The following is a 9,149-nucleotide window of genomic DNA, read 5'->3' on the forward strand; positions in this document are numbered from 1 at the left end:
TGGGAAAATAGTGAAAACTTTTGGAGGGATCATATACTTAAAGTCACATAGGAAATTTATTAATGAAATTAATGTTTATATGGTTATAATGCATATTCTATTGACTTTATAAAATTCATTTAAATACTAGCCGTTGAGAAGTCAGTAAGTAATGAGAACTTGGTTTTAGAAATGCACTTTTAATCTGGTAAATATTAAAATGAACTATTATTGTTTTGACTGTTGTGGATGAGTGACTAATATGTAAATCCTAAATAATGTTTTCTTTTTACTAACATTCAACCTTGCAATGGGGAAAAATTCTAGATTATATGATTGATGATTGATTCACTTTGTTATAATAATCATATGATTATGACAAATGCGTCCCCCGCATTTGTCATAATCACATCTGTTATGTAATCCAGATTTGCTACCTCCATGCTGAGGCGGGAAAGCTTCATCCAGTGCTGTTCTCTGCTACTCAGCCTGGAACCGTGGATGCTTTCCAACCAGTCCACTTACCTCCAATGGCACTGTTCCCCTGGAACTTATTTCAGAGTCTACCTTGCATGCATTTTGGCTGCTGACCCTGAATACATTCTCCTTTACATTCTCTAATACCTTTCTCTAGACATTTTTTCTCTTATGGCCACACCTATAATTGTCTCAGGTGGCTTGAAAGAATTATAGGGGAAAAGTTATAGAAATTGATTAGGGGAAGGCCTGACTCATCAGTTTTCCAGACATACCAGATGTATGTGAATTATAGTTTAGGCTTGAGTAGAAAGAGATACCTGCTACTGTTTCCAAAGAATTATTAACCAATCTAAGGGCAGGCAGTGCTATATTATGTACCACGCAAATAGATAATGGTCCTTACCAGGCCTATTTGAAATTATTCCCCATGCCTAGTACAGTTTACTGTCCAAATGTGATAAATAATCCTTTGCCGGATGGTTCAGTGAAAATATTTTTGAAACTGTAAAGGTCAACACTACAGTGTACATCACTCATTTACACATTCAATAGACATTTAATCAGGACAAATTTTATGTGAGCTGTTATATACAAATCATGTTATTGAATCATCACTATAAAGCTTAAAGAGGGTAAGACAAAGTCACACAGCTAATAAGTTTTAAGTCAGATTACTAACAGAGATATGTTTAATTTCAAATCCCATGACTATTTCACTGTATCTCAGTTTATTTTACATCTCCTAGAGATGTTCAAAAACAGCAGAATAGGGCTTCCCTGGTGGCGCAGTGGTTGAGAGTCCGCCTGCCGATGCAGGGGACACAGGTTCGTGCCCCGGTCCGGTCCCTTGAGCCGTGGCCACTGGGCCTGTGCGTCCGGAGCCTGTGCTCCGCAACGGGAGAGGCCACAGCAGGGAGAGGCCCACGTACCGCAAAAAAAAAAAAAAAAAAAACCAAGCGGAATAATAAAATTATTGAGAATGAGAATGGTTAACACCTATTCAATTCTTTCAAAGTGTTAGGCATTTAGCAAAGTGTCTTTCATTATTTATGTTATTTAATATTCACACAGTACTCTGTAATAAATATTGTTGTTCCTATAATGCTGATGCAAAAACTGAATTTCAGAGAATCAAGTCACACACTCAGAACTAAATTTTATACTCTAGCTGTCCTACTCTAAACTCATGTGTTTTACTATGTGGGGCAGGGGGCTGATAAATGTGAATAGGATAAAGGACTATCACAATAAAGTCTGGAATAAGTTATTTACAGAGGGAGGTTTTAGGCTGGATAAGTGCATAAACTGAGATAGCTCATAGAGTTTAGCTGCAAGAGTGATGTATCTAAACAGGGCTAGAAGAAAGAAGTACTCAAGTATACCTTGACAAATCTGAACAGGGTTTGGGGGTGAGGTTAAATTGTGGAACAATTTATGGAAGATCAACTCGTGGGAATATGGAAAGAGGAAAGTTGGGTAACCTGGGCATGCAGTACTATGGAAAATCCACTAAGGCAGAAGGGAAATGAATGGACAAAGGCAATTTTGATTACTTTCTGTCAGGAAGTTGGCTAGAACCACAGTGAAGGAATAGGGAGTTTGAATGAAGTAATTCAGACATAGATAATGATTTTTGAGGGGTTTTAATGGCAATAGGAGTCTATCACACACTTTTAAGAAAAAGGCATATGCTTTAACTCATACAATCCCTTTTATCGGCATAACAAAATGGCATTATTGTAATCAATAAGAGTTTCAAACATTTCCTACATTTTTCCAATATGTAACGTAAAGGCAAATGTAGAAAGGACAAAAGAAAACAGCTGTGTATGGCTCGATTTCAATTTATTTATTTGCTTAGTATCTCTAACTTAAGTTCACATTAAAATAGAGGAGAAAATTCTTCTCTATGCATAGAAATATATCTCATTGTAAAGGTTAATAACTTAGAAAATATGGCAGCAATTTTCTTCAGTACTGGCTTGATGTTAAATGGAAGAATATTCCACCTCTGCTAACTTTGAATTTTATCACTATAGCCAATTGAATGCTATTGAGCTAAATAAAAGGGCCCTGGCAAATTTCTATAATGAGAATTTTCTTATTCATATTACTTACACTTGGATGAAGTAATTTTCCTCTTTTTACCCATAAAAAAGAGAACATTTGTGGAAGTGTCTTTTGAGAGGTCATTTGCAGATATAAACACTTTTTTTTTTTTTTTTTTTTTTTTTTTTGCGGTACGCGGGCCTCTCACTGCCTTGGCCTCTCCCGTTGCGGAGCACAGGCTCCGGACGCGCAGGCCCAGCGGCCATGGCCCACGGGCCCAGCCGCTCCGCGGCATGTGGGATCCTCCCGGACCGGGGCACGAACCCACGTCCCCTGCATCGGCAGGCGGACTCCCAACCACTGCGCCACCAGGGAAGCCCTAAACACTTTTTTGAAAGATAAGAAAGAATGGCTTTTCTGTTTCTAGAGATTCTCATGTTTCAATTAGACATTAAAACCTTCACAGAAATTATACCAGCAATGTCAACTTTGAAATACCTCCAACATTGTCAGCTATGTTAAGATATAGGGATTGAATAGAATAAATAACATTGTTCTGAAAGAGTCTGGAGTAGGACTAGAATAAACTTTTTAAATGAATATGCTTGGTTTCAGTTTCAACTTTTTTTTAAGCTTGAGCAACAGTTTTTTTTCAACAAACACATGGTTCTTTAAAATCCCCAGAGATCCAACCTGCACTATTTTAAAACATTTGACCACTTCTTTGCCCACTGTTTCACTTTTTAAAAAAATCATAATTACATTGGAGTGTTGATTATGAAAAGTATTGATTAACAGCATTGCAAGATATTTCAAAAGACTATCAGATCGAATATTCACCTTCTAGGGAAGACTTCATCTAAATGGGTTGTTATACTTGGAATGGACAGGTATAATACCCAGAACTGATCATCATGCCATCCTCATTAAAGCCCGCCCAAAGTTACCAACAGAGAACCCAAGGGGTGACCTACATGTGATTCCACAGATCTAACGTGGTATCAAGATCTGGCACATGGCAGTTAAGTAGCCTAAGTCCATCACCGCAATTTTCATCAGCCAGCCCTCCACACAGTCACCCCTAATGAAACACAATCTCCAAGCAAATACCAAGTGCTCGTGGAAATACAACCTCAAGAAATGTTCCTAGCCTTGTGTTTCAACTGGATTGCTACCTATAAGCTTCCTCTATATAGAAATTCTGAAGTTTCTGGAGATTATATGTACATGTATATATATATATATATATATATATATATATATATATATATATAGTTATAGATAGTATGTTTTATGTATAACATATACATATATATAATCTTAAACACTTTTCTTATATAATACATTCACTTCTGGTTATCATCTCTAAAGATTGAAAACACTGTCCAGGTAGATTATACATGTTTACAAGTTACATGTGACCCTTAGAAGCAAACCCAATTCATGCCCACTTCCTCAGGCAGGTTAAATCATCATACTTCTGTCAGTTTACACATAGAGGTCTTATTAACTAAATCTTTAATCCATTCAGTTTCTCTTTTCTAGACCTCATTTTATTTTCCCCTTCCATCAGATTTTGTGGCACCATTTTCCTTACTTTCTTAACTTTTCTAGTTATCGTTTAGTTTCTGGGTTATTTTTTTTAAGTTTTGTCCTTAGCCCTCTGCTCTTTTGCATCCACAACTTCCCAAGCAACCCTATCCACTCTTGACTACTACGTGTTTGCTAATGAATAGTAGTCCTATCTCTTTTGTAATCCAGATCTATATCTCCAACAGCTACCAGATATCTCCACTTTCATGTCTCGTGTATGCAAAATGGAAATAATTAAATCAATCAATCAAACAGAATACAATAACAAATCTAGCCCTTTCAACGTGTTTAGTTTTTAAAGTGTCATCATGACTAGATTTAGTCACCGAAGGCAAATTTGTATTTGTTTCCTTAACAGCACTGTCCTCTACTTTGCCCCTTCTAATAGGTCATCAAATCTTGTTGATCTCTACAGCTTTGGTCTCTTTAATCATGTGAGTTTTATACATTTCCTCTGCCCCGTATTTAGTCTAGACTCCTGTAATTTCTCATATGACATAAGGAAAATAACCTCCTATATCACTTGGTTGTAATCATATTCTCACATCCTTACCATACAGATACACACATTGCTTAGTGAATCATGTTAGTAACAGATGTGGTGGTAAAAAATGTGCTCTCTGTGCTAAAATTACCTGTATACCATGTAATTTTTAATAAACTATTTGTTTTTAAGTGGCTCAGATATCTACATTGCAGGAAATATTTAATGTAAGGTTAAGATGAAAGGAAAAATGTATGGTAAATTTCAATAGATTAACAGGTGCTAGATGGTCTGGGAGATCATAGGCGTCAGGAGTAAGGGTGGTTATCAGTTCTGCTATATGCATTATCCAAAGTCACAAACACAAGAGAATCATTTCCTCTTTTAAAAATAATCTTGGGCTTCCATCTTTGACAAACTTGTCACATAGAAAGCTTGACTTGGAGTAATAAAAATCCTGTACCTTTTGAGTTTAAATAACTCAGTTGGACCAACACTTCATGTCTAGAATCGCAGACTAAATTAAATTCAGTTGTAAGGGGAATGAAAAAAGATTGCAAAGGTAATGGAAATATACTACCCCATCAATACAAGGACAGGAAAGTCAAGAAGGTGAAATGTTGGAGAAAAGTCCTCTTGAGGGAAATGAAATTAGAAAAGAGATTCCTTTAGACTAATTGCCTATCTACTGTATGGTAAGTAATGTAAGCCATTTGAAATAAAATTCACTTAAAAAGAGAAAGCTTTGGTGCTGCTGGGCAGGGGAGAAGCTGCTGCCGCCGCCGCCGTTGCCAGAAGCCGCGGAGACAGGTCACTACCTTTCCATTTCTCACAATTGGGCTGAGCACGACTGAACCTTGGGGGAACACAGTCCAGACGACAGCATCAGCTACTTTGAGGTAGAGGAAGATGAGCTGACCCCCGATGACAAGATGCTCAGGTCTGTGGATAAGAAAGGACTGGTGCCTTCCTCATCTGGAACTGTTATGATAGGACAACTGTTCTTATCGAGCAGGATCCTGGCACTTTGGAAGATGAAGATGACGACGGACAGTGCGGAGAACACTTGCCTTTTCTAGTAGGGGGTGAAGAGGGCTTTCATCTAATAGATCATGAAGCAATGTCCCAGGGTTATGTGCAACACATTATCTCACCAGATCAGAATCATTTAACAATAAACCCTGGTTCCACGCCCATGCCAAGCAATATCGAAGGTGCAACCCTCACAGTGCTGTCGGAATGTCCAGAAACGAAACGAAGTAAAGTGGTACCAGTGCACCTTTGAGGGCTGTCCCCGCACCTACAGCACAGCAGGCAACCTGCGCACCCACCAGAAGACCCACCGGGGAGAGTACACATTTGTCTGTAATCAGGAGGGCTACGGCAAGGCCTTCCTCACCTCCTACAGCCTCAGGATCCACGTGCGGTGCACACGAAGGAGAAGCCGTTTCAGTGCGAAGCTCAGGGCTGTGAGAAGGCGTTCAACACGCTGTACAGGCTGAAAGCACATCAGAGGCTTCACACAGGGAAGACGTTTAACTGTGAATCTGAAGGCTGTGGCAAGTACTTCACCACGCTCAGTGATCTGAGGAAGCACATTTGAACCCAGACAGGAGAAAAGCCATTTCGGTGTGATCATGATGGCTGTGGAAAAGCATTTGCAGCAAGCCACCACCTTAAAACTCACGTCCGTACACATACTGGTGAAAGACCCTTTTTCTGCCCCAGTAATGGCTGTGAGAAAACATTCAGCACTCAATACAGTCTCAAAAGTCACATGAAAGGTCACGATAACAAAGGAAATTCATACAGTGCACTTCTAAATCACAATGGATCCGAGGATACAAATCACTCACTCTGAGGAATTTAAGCCTTCTGTCCACAGATTCCGAATTTCAAGAACATTCCAATACAGGCCAGAACGCTCACTTTCAGCACACTTTCACCAGCCATCATTTTTGAACCAATGTTCCAGAAGTCAGCTGATCCAGCAATTCAGAAAGACCCTCAACAGGCAGCCTGGCATCTCCGAGCCACCCCGGCCTCTACTACCGGCCTCAGCACCGTCTGCTCCTCTGCCTGCTCCCTCCCTAGGAACTGGCTCCCAGCAAGCTGCCTTTGGCAACCCACCTGCTCTCTTACAACCTCCAGAAGTGCCTGTTCCCCACAGCACACAGTTTGCTGCTAATCATCAAGAGTTTCTTCCGCACCCCCAGGCACTGCAGCCCATCGTACCGGGACTTTCTGTTGTCGCTGGGGCTTTGGCGTCAGCAGCGGCAGTGGCGTCAGCCATGGCAGCACCGCCTCAACCAGAGTACTACTGAGCCCCTGCCGGCCATGGTCCAGACTCGGCCCCTGGATGCCAACTCCGTCCTAACTAGTAATCCCACTATAACCATCACCCTGACTCCCAGCACGGCTCTCCTGCAGCCCACCCTCATCATGGGAGAACAGAACTTACAGTGGTTACTGAACGGTGCCACCAGCTCACCACACACCCAAGAACAAATTCAGCAAACATCTAAAGTTGAGAAGGTGTTTTTTCCCACTGCACTACCAGTAGCACAGGGAGCACTGTACAGCAGATGGGCCTCAGCGCCCCTGTGATCATCAAACAAGAGGAGGCCTGTCAGTGTCAGTGTGCGTGCCGGGACTCCACCAAGGAGAGGACGGCCAGCAGGAGGAAGGGCTGTCCTTCCCCTCCCGCTCCAGTGCTGAGCGCCCAGCCTCCTGATGAACCCAGCCTGAAGCTACCACTGCAGACTTTTTCTCCTGCCCACAATCCCCCTGTCGTCCTACTCCACCGCATCCTCTTCCTGTGAGCAAAGCAGACAAGCAGTGACTCCTTCAGACCCTCAGACAGAAACATTACGTGCCATGGATACATCAGAGTTTCTGTCCCTCCAGAACCTGGACACGCCGTCCAATCTGATTCCCACTGAAGCACTACTGCAGGAGGAGGAGGAGATGGGCCTGACCAGCAGCTTCTCCAAGTGAAAGACCAGATGTGCTCACCTCCAGGAACAGAGGCTGAGCAGGAGGCAGAAGGTGCAATGCCTACCATCGTGGGGTCAGCAGTTTGAAGGAGGAAGAAATCTACTGTTTGAAATCCTCACCTTTCAGACATATTTTCTTTATTCATATCCCAGGAGCATCTATTTTTAAGGAACTGATCTTTGGAGAAAAACAAACAAACAAAAATGAAACAAAACAACAAAAAAAGCTAAGTTATAAATGAACTGTTTGGCTGCACTGTATGTCACTTTTGCTTATTGTCATGTGAACTTGGAAATTAAGGTTACTCGTATGCATAAAAATTCTAAATGAAAAGAAAAAAGAAAGCTTCAGGAATGCTTTCACAGTGGACTTCAACAAATCTCAACATTTCTCCATTTTTAATTTTTAGGCTGTTTAATCTGGTATTGATTATCATTGCTACCATCAAAATTTATCTTGGTTGCATTTTAAAATATCAAGCCAAACGTTGGTAAATAAAAGTGGCATAGGAAAAGTAGGAAAATGATAGTAGAAAAGACAATGGTGATTCATATTTTGACATTTTTTAGTGAGTTTGATAGACTGTATTGATACTGGGTGTAATAGAATTAAGCATGGGCGAACCACATTTTAGAGGTAACACAAATTTGTATCTCCTCAGGTCAGAGGCCATAGACTCACTTTAGGTCAAAGGATAATGATTGCTAGCAGCATTCATTCTTGTTCAAATACAATAGGTAAAAGCAGTTTTTCCATCTTATTGGCTTATTTGCTCAACAATACATCAACTGGAAAAATAAGTGTAAAATAATTAACTGAATGTAACACAGGGGTACACTTAGCCTATGAGGAGCCAAACTATGCTAAAGGAAACATCATTGGTCAGAATAGTGCTCTTAAGTGAGGGTGAGTTGACAGATAAATTGACATATCACTAAATATACTGCCTAAAGCAATTTACAGATTCAGTACAATCCCTATCAAATTACAAATGGCATTTTTCACAGAACTAGAACAAAAAATTTTAGAATTTGTACGGAAACACAAAAGACTGCAAATAGCCAAAGTAATCTTGAGAAAGAAAAACGGGGCTGGAGGAATCAGGCTCCCTGATTTCAGACTATACTACAAAGCTACAGTAATCAAGACAGTATGGTACTAGCACAAAAAACAGAAATATAGATCAATGGAACAGCATAGAAAGCCCAGAGACAAACCCACGCAGCTGTGGTCACCTAATCTATGACAAAGGAGGCAAGAATATACAATGGAAAAAAGACAGTCTCTTCAATAAGTGGTGCTGGGAAAACTGGACAGCTACATGTGAAAGATTGAAATTAGAACCCGTTTCCCCTACATCGGCAGGCAGACTCTCAACCACTGCACCACGAGGGAAGCCCGCAAGATCTTTTTTGACCCACCTCCTAGAGTAATGATAATTAAAACAAAAATAAACAAATGGGATCTAATTAAACTTAAAAGCTTTTGCACAGCAAAGGAAACTATAAACAAGACAAGACGACAACCCTCAGAATGGGAGAAAATATTTGAAACAAAGCAACTGACA

The 9,149-nt window shown here is 40.4% G+C and overlaps 1 pseudogene; it reads left to right on the top strand.

The window, feature by feature from the left end:
- Positions 1 to 5,448: 5,448 nt before the first annotated feature.
- Positions 5,449 to 7,582, top strand: LOC102988739 (metal regulatory transcription factor 1-like; annotated as a pseudogene).
- The last annotated feature ends 1,567 nt before the right edge of the window (positions 7,583 to 9,149 follow it).

The sequence above is a fragment of the Physeter macrocephalus genome, chromosome 12 (genome assembly GCF_002837175.3).
Source record: "Physeter macrocephalus isolate SW-GA chromosome 12, ASM283717v5, whole genome shotgun sequence".
Lineage (NCBI taxonomy): Eukaryota > Metazoa > Chordata > Mammalia > Artiodactyla > Physeteridae > Physeter > Physeter macrocephalus.